We start from the raw sequence: 21175 nt of genomic DNA on the forward strand, positions 1-21175 counted from the left end.
TGATTCACATAGTCAAAGGCTTTGGCGTAGTCAATAAAGCAGAAGTAGATGTTTTTCTGAAACTTTCTTGCTTTTTCCATGATCCAGTGGATGTTGGCCATGTGATCTGTGGTTCCTCTGCCTTTTCTAAATCCAGCTTGAACATCAGGAAGTTCATGGTTCATGTACTGTTGAAGCCTGGCTTGGAGAATTTTGAGCATTACTTTGCTAGTGTGTGAGATGAGTGCAATTGTGTGGTAGTTTGAGCATTATTTGGCATTGCCTTTCTTTGGGATTGGAATGAAAACTGACCTTTTCCAGTCCTGTTGCCACTGCTGAGTTTTCCAAATTTGCTGGTATATGAAAATGATACATCATAGCTGCTCTTAAATGTTTTGTGTTGAATTTAGAGACCTTACTACCTGCCTAATTGAAAAGGGCTGAGAAATTGAGTAGGTTGTGGATATTTTGTGAGGAATAGATATTTCTGCTACAATGAAGAATATACGGATTATTTTTAATGGTATATGGGCAGATTGATTCCGTATTTTGATTGACATTTTCAGATAAACTAAAGCCAAGATATCATGTTGCTAGTAAAATGTATTATAAGAATGGCTAAAATAAGTTATACAGGTTAAAAGGACATGAGAGCAGATGAAACTTGAATCTGTAGGAAGGAATAAAAATATTAAAAAATGGTAAATATGTTGGTAAAAGTACTTTTTTTCCCTTTCATTTCTTTGAAAGACAGCTGTTAGTTTAAAAATGTGAACATTGCATTGTGGGGTGTATAACACAAGTAAATGTAAAATATAGATAATAATAGGAAAAGGAAGAGGACTGAAAGGATTTATGCTGTTACAAACTGATTGTAGTTTATGTGAAACGACAGTGTTTAGTATAAGTAGACTGAGATAAATAAAGAAAGCATTTTGTAAACCTTGAGTAACCACCAAAAAATACATAGCTAAAAGATAGTAGAGAAATTTGAAAAGGATTAGTAAAATCAGTTCAATTAACCAATAAGAAAGCATAAAATTAATAACAAAGGAAGATCTGCAGCAAGACATATGACAAATAGAAAACATAGCAAAATCATAGGCTTATACCCAACTATGTTAATGATTATATTGAATGTAAGTGTTAAATAGAAACAAGAGATGATCAAACTGGGTAAAATATATAAGATCCAACTCTATGCTTATGATAAAACATGCATATTAAACAAAAAAATGCAGAGAGCTTGAACATAAAAAATGGAAAAAGATATACTATGCATAAGAAAGCTGGTTCAGTTCAGTTCAGTCACTCAGTCGTGTCCGATTCTTTGTGACCCCATGAATCACACCATACCAGGCCTCCCTGTCCATCACCAACTCCCAGAGTTAACTGAGACTCACGTCCATCGAGTCAGTGATGCCATCCAGCCATCTCATCCTCTGTTGTTCCCTTCTCCTCCTGCCCCCAATCCCTCCCAGCATCATGGGCTTTTCCAATGAGTCAACTCTTCGCATGAGGTGGCCAAAGTATTGGAGTTTCAACTTCAGAATCAGTCCTTCCAATGAACACCCAGGGCTGATCTCCTTCAGAATGGACTGGTTGGATCTCCTTGCAGTCCAAGGGACTCTCAAGAGTCTTCTCCAACACCACAGTTCAAAAGCATCAATTCTTCAGCACTCAGCTTTCTTCACAGTCCACCTCTCACATCCATACATGACCACTGGAAAAACCATAGCCTTGACTAACAGGCCATTGTTGGCAAAGTAATATCTCTGCTTTTGAATATGCTATCTAGGTTGGTCATAACTTTCCTTCCAAGGAGTAAGCATCTTTTAATTTTATGGCTGCAATCACCATCTGCAGTGATTTTGGAGCCCAAAAAACTAAAGTCTGACACTGTTTCCCCATCTATTTGCCATGAAATGATGGGACCAGATGCCATGATCTTAGTCTTCTGAATGCTGAGCTTTAAGCCAACTTTTTCACTCTCCACTTTCACTTTCATCAAGAGGCTTTTTAGTTCCTCTTCATAAGGAGAATTATGAAGAAACTAAACTATAAACTATAGTTTCTGCCATAAGGGTGGTGTCATCTGCATATCTGAGGTTACTGATATTTCTTCCGGCAATCTTGATTCCAGCTTGTGCTTCTTCCAGCCCAGTGTTTCTAATGATGTGGTCTGCATAGAAGTTAAATAAGCAGGGTGACAATATACAGCCTTGACGTACTCCTTTTCCTATTTGGAACCAGTCTGTTGTTCCATGTCCAATTCTAACTGTTGCTTCCTGACCTGCATATGGGTTTCTCAAGAGGCAGGTCAGGTGGTCTGGTATTCCCATCTCTTGAATAATTTTCCACAGTTTATTGTGATCCACACAGTCAAAGGCTTTGGCATAGTCAATAAAGCAGAAACAGATGTTTTTCTGGAACTCTCTTGCTTTTTCGATGATCCAGCAGATGTTGGCAATTTGATCTCTGGTTCCTCTGCCTTTGTGAAAACCAGCTTGAACATCTGGAAGTTCACAGTTCACATATTACTGAAGCCTGGCTTGGAGAATTTTGAGCATTACTTTACTAGTGTGTGAGATGGGTGCAATTGTGCAGTACTTTGAGCATTCTTTGGTATTGCCTTTCTTTGGGATTGGAATGAAAACTGACCTTTTCCAGTCCTGTGGCCACTGCTGAGTTTTCCACATTTGCTGGCATATTGAGTGCAGCACTTTCACAGCATCATCTTTCAGGATTTGAAATAGCTCAACTGGAATTCATCACCTCCACTAGCTTTGTTCATAATGATGCTTTCTAAGGCCCACTTGACTTCACATTCCAGAATGTATGACTCTAGGTGAGTGATCACAGCATCGTGATTATCTTCGTCGTGAACCTCCTTTTTGTACAGTTCTTCTGTGTATTCTTGCCACCTCTTCTTAATATCTTCTGATTCTGTTAGGTCCATACCATTTCCATAGTTCATCAGGCACTTTGTCTATCAGATCTAGTCCCATTAATCTAATTCTCACTTCCATTGTATAATCATGCTGCTGTTGCTGCTGCTAAATCGCTTCAGTCGTGTCTGACTCTGTGCGACCCCATAGACTGCAGCCCACCAGGCTCCCTCGTCCCTGGGATTCTCCAGGCAAGAATACTGGAGTGGGTTGCCATTTCCTTTTCCAAAGCATGAAAGTGAAAAGTAAAAGTGAAGTCGCTCAGTCGTGCCCGACTCTTAGCAACCCCATGGACTGCAGCCTACCAGGCTCCTCCTTCCATGGGATTTTCCAGGCAAGAGTACTGGAGTGGGGTGCCATTGCCTTCTCCATGTATAATCACAGGGATTTGATTTAGGTCATACCTGAATGGTGTAGTGGTTTTCCGCATTTTCTTCAATTTAAGTCTGAATTTGCCAATAAGGAGTTCATGATCTGAGCCACAGTCAGCTCCCGGTCTTGTTTTTCTGACTGTATAGAGCTTCTCCATTTTTGGCTGCAAAGAATATAATCAATCTGATTTCGGTGTTGACCATCTGGTGATGTCCATGTATAGAGTCTTCTCTTGTGTTGTTGGAAGAGGGTGTTTGTTATGACCAGTGCGTTTTCTTGGCAAAACTCTATTAGTCTTTGTCCTGCTTCATTCCGTATTCCAAGGCCAAATTTGCCTGTTACTCCAGGTGTGTCTTGACTTCCTACTTTTGCATTCCAGTTCCCTATAATGAAAAGGACATCTTTTTTGGGTGTTAGTTCTAAAAGGTCTTGTAGGTCTTCATAGAACAGTTCAACTTCAGCTTCTTCAGTGTTACTGGTTGGGGCACAGGCTTGGATTACCGTGATATTGAATGGTTTGCCTTGGAAACGAATGGAGATCATTCTGTCATTTTTGACATTGCATCCAAGTACTACAGTTTGGACTCTTTTGTTGACCATGATGGCTACTCCATTTCTTCTAAGGGATTCCTGCCCACAGTAGTAGATATAATGGTCATCTGAGTTAAATTCACCCATTCCAGTCCATTTTAGTTTGCTGATTCCTAGAATGTCGACATTCACTCTTGCCATCTCCTGTTTGACCACTTCCAATTTGCCTTGATTCATGGCCTTAACATTCCAGGTTCCTATGCAATATTGCACTTTACAGCATCGGACCTTGCTTCTATCACCAGTCACACCCACAACTGGGTATTGTTTTTGCTTTGGCTCCATCCCTTCATTCTTTCTGGAGTTATTTCTCCATTGATCTCCTGTAGCATATTGGGCACCTACCAACCCGCAGAGTTCCCCATTCAGTAATCTACCATTTTGCCTTTTCATACTGTTCATGGGGTCTCAAGGCAAGAATACTGATGTGGTTTGCCATTCCCTTCTCCAGTGGACCACATTCTGTGAGACCTCTCCACCATGACCCGGCTGTCTTGGGTGGCCCCACATGGCATGGCTTAATTTCATTGAGTTAGACAAGGCTGTGGTCCACGTCATCAGATTGACTAGTTTTCTGTGATGGTTTCAGTGTGTCTGCCCTCTGATGCCCTCTCACAACACCCACTGTCTTACTTGGGTTTCTCTTACCTTGGACGTGGGGTATTTCTTCTCGGCTGCTCCTTACCTTGGACTAGGGGTATCTCCTTACGGCCACCCCTCCTGACCTTGAACGTGGATGTTATTATTGGACAAGGTAGTCTTGAGGATAAGGAATATTATTAGAAATAAAGAAGGATATTTTAAATTAATAAGCTATCCAACTTGTTAGGGATATTTAATGACCCTAACTGTGTGTGAATCTAATAATAAAAATTAAAAGCACATGAAATAGAGGCAATTATATAATAAAGGGTGAAAGGCAAGTACAGTTTATATATGGAGAATTTAAAATACCTCTCTTAGCAAGTTGTATAACAGGAAAAAATTAACAAACTGTTATTAACTTTAGATGAAATTTAAAATACCTTAAAATACAAAAATTACCAACATTTACACGGAAATAAATGGAAAATGTGAAGCTCTGTATCTTTTAAAAAAGATAAGTCTAGCCTTGGTAAATTCAAAAAAGTTGAAATCATTTCCAGCATCTTTTCTGATCACAGTGCAGTAAGATTAGATGTCAACTACAGGATAAAAACTATTAAAAATGCAAACATATGGAGGCTAAACAACACACTTCTGAATAAGCAACAAATTAAGAAGAAATAAAAAGAGAAATCAAAATATTCATAGAAACGAATGAAAATGAAAACACGTCCATCCAAAACCCATGGGATTCATAGGTGCGAAGGGAAAGCTTCAGGGTAATACATGCTTACCTCAAGAAACAAGGAAAAATCAAATAAATAACCTAACTTTACACCTAAAGCAGCTAGAAAAAGAAGAAATGAAGAACCCCAGGGTTAGTAGGAGGAAAGAAACCATAAAAATTAGGGCAGAAATAAATGAAAGAGAAACAAAGGAGACTAGCGAAAATCAACAAAACTAAAAGCTTGTTCTTTGAGAAGATAAATAAAATAGACAAACCATTAGCCAGATTCATAAAGTAAAAAAGGATAAGAATCAAATCAATAGAATTAGAAATGAAAATGGAGAAATCACAACAGACAACACAGAAATACAAAGGATCATAAGAGGCTACTCTCAGCAACTATATGCCAATAAAACGGACAACTTGGAAGAAATGGACAAATTCTTAGAAAAGTGTAACCTTCCAAAACTGAACCAGGAAGAAATAGAAAATCTTAACAGACCCATCACAAGCACAGATATCAAAACTGTAATAAAAAATCTTCCAACAAACAAAAGCCCAGGACCAGATGGCTTCACAGCTGAATGCTACCACAAATTTAGAGAAGAGCTAACACATATCCTACTCAAACTCTTCCAGAAAATTGCAGAGGAAGGTAAACTGGCAAACTCATTCTATGAGGCCACCATCATCCTAATACCAAAACCAGACAAAGATGCCATGAAAAAAAGAAAACTACAGGCCAATATCACTGGTGAACATAGATGCAAAAATCATCAACAAAATTCTAGCAAACAGAATCCAGCAACATATTAAAAAGATCATACATCATGACCACGTGGGCTCTATCCCAGGGATGTAAGGATTTTTTAATATCTGCAAATCAATCAATGTGATACACCACATTAACAAACTGAAAGATAAAAACCATATGATTATCTCAGTAGATGCATAGAAAGCCTTTGAGAAAATTTAGCATTCATTTATGATAAAAAAAAAAAACCTCCAGAAAGCAGGTATAGAAAGAATGTACCTCAACATAATAAAAGCCATATATGATAAACCCACAGCAAACATTATCCTCAACGATGGAAAATTGAAGGCATTTCCCCTCAAGTCAGGAACAAGACAAGGGTGCCCACTGTCACCACTACTATTAAACATAGTTTTGGAAGTTTTAGCCACAGCAGTCAGAGAAGAAAAAGGAATAAAAGGAATCTAGATTGGAAAAGAAGCAAAACTCTCCCTGTTTGCAGATGACATGATCCTGTACATAGAAAAATCTAAAGACACCACCAGAAAATTACTAGAGATAATCAATGAAGATAGTAAAGTTGTAGGATATAAAATTAATACACAGAAATCCCTTACACCCCTATACACTAACAATGAGAAAACAGAAAGAGAAGGAAAGAATTCCATTCACCATTGCAACGAAAAGAATAAAATACTTAGGAATAAATCTACCTAAAGAAACAAAAGACCTACATATAGAAAACTATAAAACACTGATGAAAGAAATCAAAGATGACACAAATAGATGGAGAAATGTACCATGTTCATGGATAAGAAGAATCAATATAATGAAAATGAGTATACTACTCAAATAATCTATAGATTCAATGCAATCCCTATCAAGCTACCAATGGTATTTTTCAGAGAACTAGAACAAATAATTTCACAATTTGTATGGAAATACAAAAAACCTTGAATAGCCAAAGCAGTCTTGAGAAAGAAGAATGAAACTGGAGGAATCAACCTGCCTGACTTCAGGCTATACTACAAAGCTACAATCATCAAGACAGTATTGTACTGGCATAAAGACAGAAATATAGATCAATGGAACAAAATAGAAAGCCCAGAGATAAATCCACTCACCTATGGACACCTTATCTTTGACAAAGGAGGCAAGAATATACAATGGAAGAAAGACAATCTCTTTAACAAGTGGTGCTGGGAAAACTGGTCAACCACATGTAAAAGAATGAAATGAACACTTTCTAACACCATATACAAAAATAAACTCAAAATGGATTAAAGATCTAAATGTAAGACCAGAAACTATAAAACTCCTAGAGGAACACATAGGCAAAACACTCTCTGACTTATAAATCACAGTGGGCTCTATGACCCACCTCCCAGAGTAATGGAAATAAAAGCAAAAACAAACAAATGGGACCTAATTAAACTTAAAAGCTTCTGCACAATGAACGAAACAATAAACAAAGTGAAAAGACAGCCTTCAGAATGGGAGAAAATAACAGCAAGCGAAGCAACTGACAAAGAATTAATCTGAAAAATATACAAGCAGCTCCTGCAGCTCAGCTCAGATCAGATCAGATCAGATCAGTCACTCAGTCGTGTCTGACTCTTTGCGACCCCATGAATCGCAGCACGCCAGGCCTCCCTGTCCCTCACCAACACCTGGAGTTCACTCAGACTCATGTCCATCGAGTCAGTGATGCTATCCAGCCATCTCATCCTCTGTCATCCCCTTCTCCTCTTGCCCGCAATCCCTCCCAGCATCAGAGTCTTTTCCAATGAGTCAACTCTTCGCACGAGATGGCCAAAATACTGGAGTTTCAGCTTTAGCATCATTCCTTCCAAAGAAATCCCAGGGCTGATCTCCTTCAGAATGGACTGGTTGGCTCTCCTTGCAGTCCAAGAGACTCTCAAGAGTCTTCTCCAACACCACAGTTCAAAAGTATCAATTCTTCGGTGCTCAGCCTTCTTCACAGTCCAACTCTCACATCCATACATGACCACAGGAAAAACCATAGCCTTGACTAGACGAACCTTTGTTGTCAAACTAATGTCTCTGCTTTTGAATATGCTATCTAGGTTGGTCATAACTTTCCTTCCAAGGAGTAAGCGTCTTTTAATTTTATGGCTGCAGTCACCATCTGCAGTGATTTTGGAGCCCAGAAAAATAAAGTCTGACACTGTTTCCACTGTTTCCCCATCTATTTCCCATGAAGTGATGGGACTGGATGCCATGATCTGCATTTTCTGAATGTTGAGCTTTAAGCCAACTTTTTCACTCTCCACTTTTACTTTTATCTAGAGGCTTTTTAGTTCCTCTTCATTTTCTGCCGTAAGGGTGGTGTCATCTGCATATCTGAGGTTATTGATATTTCTCCCGGCAATCTTGATTCCAGATTGTGTTTCTTCCAGTCCAGCGTTTCTCATGATGTACTCTGCATAGAAGTTAAATAAGCAGGGTGACAATATACAGCCTTGACATACTCCTTTTCCTCTTTGGAACCAGTCTGTTGTTCCATGTCCAGTTCTAACTCTTGCTTCCTGACCTGCATACAGCCTTCTTAAGAGGCAGATCAGGTGGTCTGGTATTCCCATCTCTTTCAGAATTTTCCACAGTTTATTGTGACCACACAGTCAAAGGCTTTGGCATAGTCAATAAAGCAGAAATAGATGTTTTTCTGGAACTCTCTTGCTTTTTCCATGATGCAGCTCAATACCAGAAAAATAAATAACCCAATCAAAAAATGGGTCAAAGAACTAAAGAGACATTTCTCCAAAGAAGACATACAGATGGCTAACAAACGCATGAAAAGATGCTCAACATCACTCATTATTAGAGAAATGCAAATCAAAACCACAGTGAGGTACCATCTCACACCGGTCAGAAGGGCTGCTATCAAAAAGTCTACAAACAATAAATCCTGGAGAGGGTGCAGAGAAAAGGTAACCCTCTTACACTGTTGATGGGAATGTAAACTAGTACAGCCACTATGGAGAACAGTGTGGAGATTCCTAAAAAACTGGAAATAGAACTGCCGTATGACCCAGCAATCCCACTGCTGGGCATACACACCGAGGAAACCAGAATTGAAAGAGACACATGTACCCCAATATTCATCACAGCACTGTTTACAGTAGCTAGTACATGGAAGTAATATAGATGTCCATCAACAGATGAATGGATAAGAAAACTGTGGTACATATATACAATGGAGTATTACTCAGCCATTACAAAGAATGCATTTGAATCAGTTCTAATGAGGTGTATGAAACTGGAGCCTACATTACAGAGTGAAGTAAGTCAGGAAGACAAACACCAATACAGTATACTAATACATATATATGGAATTTAGAAAGATGGTAATGATGACCCTATATGTGAGGCAGCAGAAGGGACGCAGATGTAAACAACAGACTTTTGGACTTTGTGGGAGAAGGCAAGGGTGGGATGATTTGAGAGAATAGCATTGAAACATGTATATTACCATATGTGAAATAGATCACCAGTCCAGGTTCGATGCATGAGACAGGGCACTCAGGTCCAGTGCACTGGGATGACCCTGAAGGATGGGATGGGGAGAAAGATAGGGGGTTCAGGATGGGGGACACCTGCACACCCATGGCTGATTCATGTGAATGTGTAGCAAAAACCACTACAATATTGTAAAGTAATTAGCCTCCAATTAAAATAAATAAATTACAAAAAATAAAGATAATTCATTTTAAAACTTGCCAAAAGAATATCTCAAGCTCACATGGTTTCAGTGTTAAGTTCTATCAAATATTTCAGGAAGTAAAGTATTATTCTTGTATAAACTCATTTAGAAAAAGCATAAAGAACAATTTCCTTTTGATTGTTAAGGCAGCAGAACCCCAGTAATGAAACCTGACAAAGATAATATAAGGCATGGAATAATAGAATAATGTCTCATTAATATAGATGTGAAAATCCTTGATGAAATATTGGCAGTTGAATACAAAAATATATGAAAAGGATAATTTCCCATGACTAAGTGAGCTTTAGCCCATGAATGCACAACTGAGCTCCCACTTATGAATCTATCAATTTAATTTACAGCCTTAATAGAAAAATAGAGAAAACCATATGATGGTTTTGGTAGATGCAAGAAGATCACTAGTCAAAGTTCAACATCTGTTTATGGAAAAAAAATTCTCAATATTGGAGTAAAAAGGAATTTTTCTCACTCTAATGAAGGGATCTATAACAAAACCAAATAAACAGCCATCATTATACTTTATGCTGAAAAATTGAATGTTTCTCCCTAAGATCAGGAACTAGACAGGATATCTGCTCTTATGATTTCTACTTAATTTGGCACTAGAGGTCCCAGCCAGTGCAATAAAGTAAGATAAAAAGTAAAACCATAAAGATTACAAAGGTTGAAGTATTTAGAGCTGTCTTTACTTTAAGGCAACAAGATTGTTTATGTAGGAATCTAAAAATAAAGAACTAATCAGATAATATAGTAAGTTTGTAGGACTCAAGAAAAATACATAAAAATCAAATGAATTTCTATATATTAGTAGCAAAATTAAAAGGTGAAATTAAGAAAGATCTATTTATAATAGCATCAAAACATAAGACATTTAGAAATAATTACAACAAACAAACATTAACTCTCTCTGTAGAGGACTACAAAATACTGCAGAGAAAAATAAAAGAAGACCTAAAGAAATAAATGTTTTGAATCAGGAGGCTACATACTTTTAAGAAGTCTGTTTTCTCTAGATTGATCCATAGAGTTTATAAAATCAAAATGAAAATCCCAACAGACTTTTTAGTAGAAGTTGACAAGTTGATTCAAAACTGTAGATAGAAATTCATAGGATATAGAATAGTTAGAGAAATCTTTAAATGAAAGAATATTTTGAAAAACTCACAGTACCTGATTTCAAGACTTAAATACAAAGAGTACTATAATCAAGAAGGCATGGTATTGACCTAAGAGAAAAATTAAACAAAAGAACATAACAGAGAGTCAAGAAATAAACACAGAAATAAATGGTCTTGATTTTCAGCGAACGTACCAAGACAGATCAATGTAGAAAGGAAGAGCCTTTTAGTAAATGATGCCAGAATAACTGGGTAATCGTGCTGAAACAAAAATTAGCCTCAATCCCTACCTCACACCATACTTAAAAGTTAATTTGAGATGAATTACAGATGTAGTTCAAAAGCTATAATTCTAAAGTAAAGGAGAGGTGAGTGGTACTCATGACCATTAACATGGGCATGCTTTTTAGATACTGAAAGTAACCTAGAATCAATTGTTTCCACATTATAGATGAGAAAATTGACTCAGAGAGGTAACTGTTTGCCCAACAGCCCACGGACAGTGTGTCTCAATTCCACATTAGTATTCTCATTTCATTTCTTCTTACATTTTAGGATTTTTCCAGAAAGCTAAATAGTTATTAGGGTAACCTGACAACATCCCAAGTTCAGTTGTTACAGTTTATTGTCTGCATTCAAATCTAAGGCTATAACACACCAATCAAAATATAGAGTCAGACGTAAATTAAATTTTCTTGTCTGATATACAGAAAACAAGGGCTTCTTAGGAGGCACTAGAGATAAAGAACCAGCCTGCCAGTGCAGGAGACATAAGAAACTTGGGTTCTTGGGTTCGATCCCTGGGTCAGGAAGATCCCCTAGAGGAGAGCATGGCAACCCACTCTAGTATTCTTGCCTGGAGAATCCCATGGACAGAGCAGCCTGATGGGCTACTGTCCACAGGGTTGTAAAGAGTCAGACACGACTGAAGCAACTTAGTACACATTCAGAAAAAAGGGAGTTGAGTGATGATGCTTCATATCTAATCTATGAGACATCTGTCAGTTAAAGGACCATTCAGCAAACATACACTGAATATCCCCTTCATGTCAGGGAGTCACTGATATGAAACAAATGATAAAACTATTCAATTTAGAATCTGCAGCTGTATCTTTAAAAGTTATTAGCTGATGGCTTTATGAAAAACCATTGATGAACATGATTTAATTAGTCCATACAAAATTCTGATTGGCAGGGATTGTTTCCTCTATTTTATGGGAGAAAACTGATGCATAGAATGGTTACATGATTTTGTCTATGGCTATAAGAACAATAGCTAGTGTGGTCAGGATTTAAAATCAGGTTTGTTTCATTTCAGAACTCAAACTATTAATCTCTACACTATTGCCTTATATTACTACTACTAGTGACTACTACTTACTGAATTTGACTTATGCCAGGCACATTAAACTGTCTTCTATATATTTTATGTATATAAATATGTGTATGTATGTGTTTGTATATATATAATCATTTATGTGACATATAATCTAGCCATACACATGTTTTAGCTTGCCCAACATCCCTGTTCCATGTAGAATAGGTTTACTATTCCTAAAGCAAAGATGAAACTGAGGTTCAAAGAGGTTACAAAATCTTCCCATACTTAAATAGCTAATAAATTGCATACCTGGAATTTGAAACTGGGTATGTTTAGAAAGAAATTGACTGTCATTGCAGTGACAATTGTCTTCCCAGTATTTGAATCTAGCATCACTGGTGGTATTGAATATAGTGCTTGATGGAACCTGACCAACTGAAGAAAACCAGATCAAGGCACAATTTCCTGGATTTCAGAGAAATACTCTCTAATGCAGCCACCTGGCTTTTAAGATTCAGCTTTCTCAGGAGAACAAGCAAAATGTTCTCATCATCTGTACAATGCCAGACACAGAGGCGTAATAAGAAATATTCGTCTAATGTGATAACACATTTATGTGTATATGGTAGTCTACGGAGTTAAGATTACCAAAAGGCTCACTCTATTTAGTTTTATCTAGCTATTTAGCAGACAAAAGTAAAGGAGTGCAGCATGCCTAGGCTATCAAACCAATCTCTTCATTCCAAAGCATCCAAATGTGTGTTATTTTTCTTCTTTTCCTTTTCAATACAGGTCAGTGGCTCCAATAATGCTGCCTGATAAGGAATTCAGGTCTTTTTAAAATTAATGTTCACATGCCCTCAGAAATCCAGTTCTCATTTTAATTTAAAACAGAAGTTCCTTTCTGTCTCTCTCCCTCTTTTTTCTCTTTCAGGGCCTTTTCCTATTTGAAAGCAGTCAAATGTGTGTTATCATTATACTGGCAGTTTCTGAATGATTTTTGGAAAAGATCAAAGTCTATTGTTAATTGCTAAGTGTAAGATGTTTAATCATTTTATTGTGATATATTGAATTAAAATAGAATATGACAGCCTCCTTCAAAATTCATATGATGGTAATAAGCAGATGAAATAACAAAACATAATAAGATTTCAAATGTTAAATCAACATAGATTGTGTAAGAGCTCCTTAATCTCAGTAACTTACTTGCCTTTTCATTCTTGAGATTGTGAAATTTGTTTAGTTGACCCTGAGAAGAGAATGTGCAAATACATACCTCTTTGTTGGATCAATTATGTTGCAATAGAAAGAGGATGTTATTTTGCTCTTCACAGAATCAAGAGCTATTTTGTTGAACAAACAAGAAGTTATTTCACTAGGAGTCCCTTCCCTCCTACTGTCAGCAGTCAGGAAACAGTTGGCTGGGAATGTTTTGCACATCCTCTGCTTTCTTGTATTTTTAGTTTTGATATTTGAATCTATGGAAGTGAAAACACACTCACCACCATATACTAAATCCCAAGGGGATTTCCATTTTTCTTCACCAGCAACTTTTTATGAAAGCATGGATTGTCTTAAAAATGGATTTTGATCCACTTAGTTTTGTGGTTTAACGGGCCAATGGTTGTCAAATTATAACGTCTATAGGAAATTATCTAGATGAAGTAGTGGCTCTTAGAATTATATTTCTCCCATTGGATTGATTTTGGAGCACTGAAGGGCTTCCCCAATGTCTCAGCGGGTAAAGAATCTGCCTGCAATATAGGAGACACAGGAGAGGCAGGTTCAATCCCTGGATGAGGATGTAAAGAAATAGACGTACAGTAATAAACTGACCATTTTTTACAATAGCCTTGTGTCCATGATTCAGAGACTCTCAAGTCTTTAATTTTAATCCCAGCATTCTTTATGGTGATACTAATAGTATTTATCTCAGAGGGTGGTTTTGAGGATTAAATAAGATATCGTATGTAAAACAGTTAGCTCGATACCTGGAACTTCTTAAATACCCAGTAATGGTTAAGTATTAGTTTTAATAATATTTTGAACAATATCTTTGTGGCTATACCAGTATTATACTTTTCTAGGTATTTTCACATCTATTATTTCAGACACTTCAAGTTGAAGAAAAAATTTTGTTCTCTGCTGGAATTATTTAATTGGTTTAGACTAGAATGTGGAAAAATGAGTTAAATACTGTAAGGCATTAATTAATGGAAATGAATAAAAAGCTAGTATTTCAATTAACTGGAGTTCTCTGCTTTTAACTTGTAGGAGAAAAAAAAATGAAATGCTCAGATGAAGTTACTTAAAAAATAGATTTTATAGAAATGCACTAAAGGCAAGATAGCCATTCAGTACTGCTCTATTTCATATCCTTATTCAAAACACTAGTCAGTGAAAATGATTGTTTACAATTAATGTTGGAAAATTAATCCACTTACTTTTTCATTCAACCACCACTCTTGAATGCTTGCTATGTGCCCAATGTCAGAAGGCCCTAAATGATCAAATATAACATATAATGATGTCCATTTTTCCCAATGATTAAGTTAGAAAGGTAGAATAATATATTTCTTCAAATGTTTCAATAGTAAAAGCTAATCCAAAAGTATTTTTAAGATAGCTGTATTTAATGAGAAATGAAATTAACAAGAACTTACCTCTATCTTGAAAATTCTAAATGAGGTTTTGTTATAACTAGGGCATGGAATAGGGTTTCCATTAAGTGAATGTCATTTAGATTTCTTTTAGAACAATCTCATCTAAATTAAGAAGCAGTTTTTTAACACTGTAGAATCATTTGATGAGGCCATAGTACATAAAATAACAGTAGCTCGAGCAATCAACAAACACTGAAGTAGAGAAACAGTGGTTTCTGTATATATTAAGCAGACAGATTTGTGTAAACTATTTTGTAATTAATTTTAAAAATGGCATTACTAATATTTATACATTTGAATAATTGCCTTCTCTTTCAAAGTAATCATCTTAAAACACATTGAGTTCCAGTGGTACATATATTATTCCAAGTTGTATTTGAAAATCTTTCAAAGAATTGAGCATATTATATTTAAAAAAATTCTCATTGGTGGCAAGTTTTTACTCTTTGAGCTCAAAGTAATCTGCAACTAACAGTTAAAAATAATATATAACAATAAATATGCTGTCATACTTGAGAAATTACTATACAGTAATGCCATAAATCTGCAACTAGCATTTTACAATAATATATCATTAATATATGTGTAATACTTGACAAATAATTAAAAGGCTTTAGAAATAGAGTAATATTACACATATTCATCTCTTTTTTACTTTTATTTTAATATTATTTACATTTAATCTTTAATGTCTCTGTGCTTTTTTTGCACAGCAAGGCTTTATTATCTTCCTCCTAAATTGTTATTTCCACTCCCAGAGAGTTTATTTAGTTATCCTTTTCTTATTGGTTTAAAATACTATGTATTGTAGAGACTTTAGGAGGAAACTGTCCAGCTCATGATGGTCACGTTTCTTTGAAAATGGCTTCCCACACCATAGAAATGATCTACTGTGTCCCTATGGCCCATGTCAATCCTATTTCTTCTGAAAATTTGTTATTAGGACTGGGAGTTAGGTGATTGATTCCTTTGTGTACGTGGAACCGAGAACCTCTAAATGAGACCTGAGGGCACTTGAGTGTGTGGAGAAGGAGATATGTAGAAAGGAAGAAAGAGTCGAGATATGCACAGTGAAACAGTGGCCAGAAGCCATGTGGGAATTAGAGGAGTGAGATGAAGTCAGACAAAGACAAATATCATATGATATCACTAATAAGTGGAATCTGGGGGGATAAAAGGTAAAAATGAACTTATTAACAAAACAGAAATAGGGTCTCAGATGTAGAAAACAAACTTATGGTTGAGTGCATGCTAAGTCGCTTCAGTCATGTCCGATTATTTGCAACCCTGCAGACGGTAGCCCACTAGGCTCCTCTGTCCAAGGGATTCTCCAGGCAAGAATACTGGAGTGGGTTGCCATGCCCTCCTCCAGGGGATGTTCCCAACCCAGGGATGAAGCCCACATCTCTTATGTCTCCTGCATTGGCAGGTGGGTTCTTTACCACTAGCGCCACCTGGGAAGCCAGGGGGTAGAAAAGGAGGAGGTCAGGTTTGACATTTACACCTTATCATATGTAAAATAGACAACTAATAAGGACCTGTTCTAAGACTTAAGGACCCTGTATAGCACAGGGCACTCAGTGCTCTGTAACGACATATATGGGAAAAGAACCTAAAAAAGAGTGGATACATGTGTGTGTGTGTATATATCAGATCAGATCAGATCAGTCGCTCAGTCGTGTCCGACTCTTTGAGACCCCATGAATCGCAGCACGCCAGGCCTCCCTGTCCATCACCAACTCCTGGAGTTCACTCAGACTCACGTCCTTCGAGTCACTGATGCCATCCAGCCATCTCATCCTCTGTCGTCCCCTTCTCCTCCTGCCCCCAATCCCTCCCAGCCTCAGAGTCTTTTCCAATGAGTCAACTCTTCGCATGAGGTGGCCAAAGTACTGGAGTTTCAGCTTCAGCATCATTCCTTCCAAAGAAATCCCAGGGCTGATCTCCTTCAGAATGGACTGGTTGGATCTCCTTGCAGTCCAAGGGACTCTCAAGAGTCTTCTCCAACACCACAGTTCAAAAGCATCAATTCTTCGGCGCTCAGCTTTCTTCACAGTCCAACTCTCACATCCATACATGACCACTGGAAAAACCATAGCCTTGACTGGACTAACCTTTGTTGGCAAAGTAATGTCTCTGCTTTGCAATATGCTATCTAGGTTTGTCATAACTTTCCTTCCAAGGAGTAAGCGTCTTTTAATTTCATGTGTGCAATAACTATCTGCAGTGATTTTGGAGCCCCAAAAAATAAAGTCTGACACTGTTTCCACTGTTTCCCCATCTATTTCCCATGAAGTGGTGGGACTGGATGCCATGATCTTCGTTTTCTGAATGTTGAGCTTTAAGCCAACTTTTTCACTCTCCACTTTCACTTTCATCAAGAGGCTTTTTAGTTCCTCTTCACTTTCTGCGGTAAGGGTGGTGTCATCTGCATATCTGAGGTTATTGATATTTCTCCCGACAATCTTGATTCCAGTTTGTGTTTCTTCCAGTCCAGCGTTTCTCATGATGTACTCTGCATATAAGTTAAATAAGCAGGGTGACAATATACAGCCTTGACGAACTCCTTTTCCTATTTGGAACCAGTCTGTTGTTCCATAACTAATTCACTTCGTGTACAACGGAAATGAACACAACATTGTAAATCAACGATACTCCAACAAAAATTTTTTAAAAACAATCACTCAGTTTTGATCACTGTGAAGTCTTTGCCTTTGCATGTCAGAAGAGTTGGCTAATGGTAAAATGTCTCTTGCTTACTCAAGTTAACTAGAGTTAAGTTTTCTTTATCTGTATTCAACAAGTGTATTGTAATGTACAAGTGTAAGTGTAGTGGTTGAATTATATTGCCTCATAAATTTCCTGCCCATCTGAAACTTGTGCACATGACCACTTTTGGAAATAGGGTGCTGAGTAGATGTCATCAAGTCAAGAAGAGGTTGTACTGGATGGATTAGGGTGGGCCCTAATCCCGTGTCTAGTGTCGTTAAAAGAGGAGGGAAAGTTCGACACAGACACACAGGGAGAATGCCATGTGACTTTGGGGGCAGAGATTAGAGTGATGCGTTTACATGCCAGTGAACACCAAGGATTGCCAAAACTCACCAGAAGCTAGGAAGAGGTGAGGAAGTCTCCTTTCCTACAGCTTTTAGAAATACAATGGAGAAGGAAATGGCAACCCACTCCAGTGTTCTTGCCTGGAGAATCCCAGGGACGGGGGAGCCTGGTGGGCTGTCGTCTATGGGGTCGCACAGAGTCGGACACGACTGAAGCGTTTATTTTAGAAATAAAATGGTCCTACTGACACCTTAATTTCATATTTCTGTTCTCCAGAGCAATGAGAGAGTCGGTTTCTGTTGTTTTATCCACTCAGTTGACAACAATTTGTTACATAAGCCCTGGGAAACTAATAAACTAATAAAATACCTTTAGCACACACTAAAGTCTTGTTAGTTCTGTTTAATTGGTATGTCTGCTTCTTCCTATGAGAACATCACATTGCTTTGTTTTTACATCTTAATATTTTATTACATGGTTGGGTAATTTTCTCTCAGTATTCTTCAATATTTTCTTGACTATTATCACTAGCTTATTATTTTACAATGTTAGACTCACTTTGACAATATCCAGGGGGCTTTTAAAAAACTTTAAGTGGTTTGATGAGTTTTTCTTAACTTCTTACTGTTAATTTTGAAGATTATTTTAGTATTATCTGAAAGAATGACACCTACAATTCCTACATTAGGGAATTTGTTAAGCTTTCCTTATGGCCTGGTGTTTGACAGTTTGGGCTTATGTTTTTCTATTTGAAAAGAGGATATATCTTCCCTTGAAGGACACAAAGCAGACTCAGTACTGGTAAGCATATGATTTATTCAAATCCTACTTTGTATCTTTATTTCTTATTTCTCCAGTCTAAAAGAAACAATGAAGTGGGTACATATCTCACAGTATGACTGTGATTTTTGCCAAATATTCAAGTTTTGATTTATATATTTAGATGTTTTTTATTTAGTGCATAATATTTATGGCATTTATTTTGGATTTTGCTTTTTAATGACTAGGAGACATTTGTCTTTGCTTAATGGAAAGCTCCTTGGCTTGAATTTTACTTTGATTTCTATTAATATCATCAGCATCCTTTTTTTGGTTAACATTTATTTACCTTTCTCCATTCTTTTATACAGACTTTCCATTTTACATTGTTTTAATTGCTAAAGAAATGTAACCTTATTTTGAAAATTCAAACAATGTGGGCATATGTAGAGAAAAATCTGAAAATTCCCAATTCATCAACCATCTACTGCATCCTCCAATGCAATGCTAATTGCATTAAGTAATATTACTGATTTGATGCATATTTTTTCAGATAATTTCCTATTTATTTACTATTATATGTCACTTTTTCTAGGCAATTATAAAATAAAATCAATAAAGTATTATATATAAACAATAAATTTACAAGTTTATGTTATAAATAATAAACACACAGATATGAGTTTTTACATGACTAAGTCATTCTGCTCCAACTTCCACGTGGTATGAAGGAGGTAGAGGCAGACCAGTTCTCACCAGAAACAACCCTGACAGCTGCCTAAAATACAGAAATTATTTTTTAGAAACCAGAGGAGAGTAGTTTAGACAATGTGAACTGCAGAGCCCGTTTCTTCAGAGAAGAGGGAACCTCTAGGAAATGAGCAAAACTCTATAACTTTTACTCTTTGGACATTTGCTAATTTAAGATATAAACATCAAGCTGAGAATGTGGACTTCTCACCTACAAAAACCACTTCTGGGAAGTGAAGTTTTTATATAGACTTGGTGGGGTCTTAAGCATGTTATCAGTTGAGGGGTGTAGACTTGTGATTGGGGCTTCCCTGGTGGCCCAGATGGTAAAGCGTCTACCTGCAAATGCAGGAGACCCAGGTTCAATTCCTGGGTTGGGAAGATCCCCTGGAGAAGGGAATGGCAACCCACTCCAGTACTCTTGCTTGGAAAATTCCATTGCCAGAGGAGCTGCAAAGAGTCAGACACAACTGAGCGACTTCACTTTTCAAATGCATGGGTAATTTTAATGTTTTTCAATTCTTTAGAATATATTTACCAAAGAATGGGATTGATGGACCATATGATAAATTCTATTTTAATTTTTTTGTCACTCTGCTTATTTAACTTATATGCAGAGAATATCATGTGAAATGCTGGGCTTGATGAAGCACAAGCTGGAATCAAAATTCTGGGAAGAATATCAATAACCTCAGATATGCAGATGACATCACCCTTATAGCAGAAGGCAAAGAAGAACTAAAGAGCCTCTTGAAGAAACTGAAAGAGGAGAATGAAAAACGTTGGGTTAAAACTCAACATTCAGAAAACTAAGATCATGACATCTGGTCGCATCACTTCATGGCAAATAGATGGGGAAACAATGGAAACAGTGAGAGGCTTTTTTTTGGGCTCCCAAATCACTGTAGATGGTGATGGCAACCATGAAATTAAAAAAGGCTTGCTCCTTGGAAGAAAAGCTATGACCAACCTAGAAAGCATATTAAAAGGCAGAGACATGATTTTGCCGACCAAGGTCTGTCTAGTCAAAGCTATGGTTTCTCTAGTAGTCATGTATGGATGTGAGAGTTGGACTATAAAGAAAGCTGAGTGCTGAAGAACTGATGCTTCTGAACTGTGGTGTTGGAGAAGACCCTTGAGAGTCCCTTGGACTGCAAGGAGATCCAACCAGACCATCCTAAAGGAAATCAGTCCTGAATATTCATTGGAAGGATTGATGGTGAAGCTGAAACTCCAATACTCTGGCCATGTGATGCGAAGAGCTGACTCATTGGAAAAGGCCCTGATGCTGGGAAAGATTGAAGGTGGGAGGAGAAGGGGATGACAGAGGATGAGATTGTTGGATGGCATCACCGACTTGATGGGCTTGAGTCTGAGCAACCTCCAGGAGTTGGTGATGGACAGGGAAGCCTGGCGTGCTGCAGTACACAGGGTCACAAATAGTTGGACATGACTGAGTGACTGAATTGAACTGAACTGATACTCATTTCCATAGTGGCTGCGCCAATTTACATCACCATCAACAATCATAAGTGTTCCAATTTATCCACATCTTGCCAGCATTGTTATTTTCTGTTTTCTTGAGATTTGTCATCCTGATTGTGTATGAGTGATATATCATTGTGGTTTTGATATGCCTTTCTCTCATGATTAGTGGTATTGAACATCTTTCATTTTTGTATCTTATTTGGAGAAATGCCTATGGAAATATTTTGCTCATTTTTAAATTGGGTTATTTGTTTGTTTTTGTCATTCAGTTCAGTTGTTCAGTAGCTCAGTTGTGTCCGACTCTTTGCAACCCCATGA

Source organism: Bos indicus x Bos taurus, chromosome 28, assembly GCF_003369695.1.
Source record: "Bos indicus x Bos taurus breed Angus x Brahman F1 hybrid chromosome 28, Bos_hybrid_MaternalHap_v2.0, whole genome shotgun sequence".
Taxonomy (NCBI): Eukaryota; Metazoa; Chordata; class Mammalia; order Artiodactyla; family Bovidae; genus Bos; species Bos indicus x Bos taurus.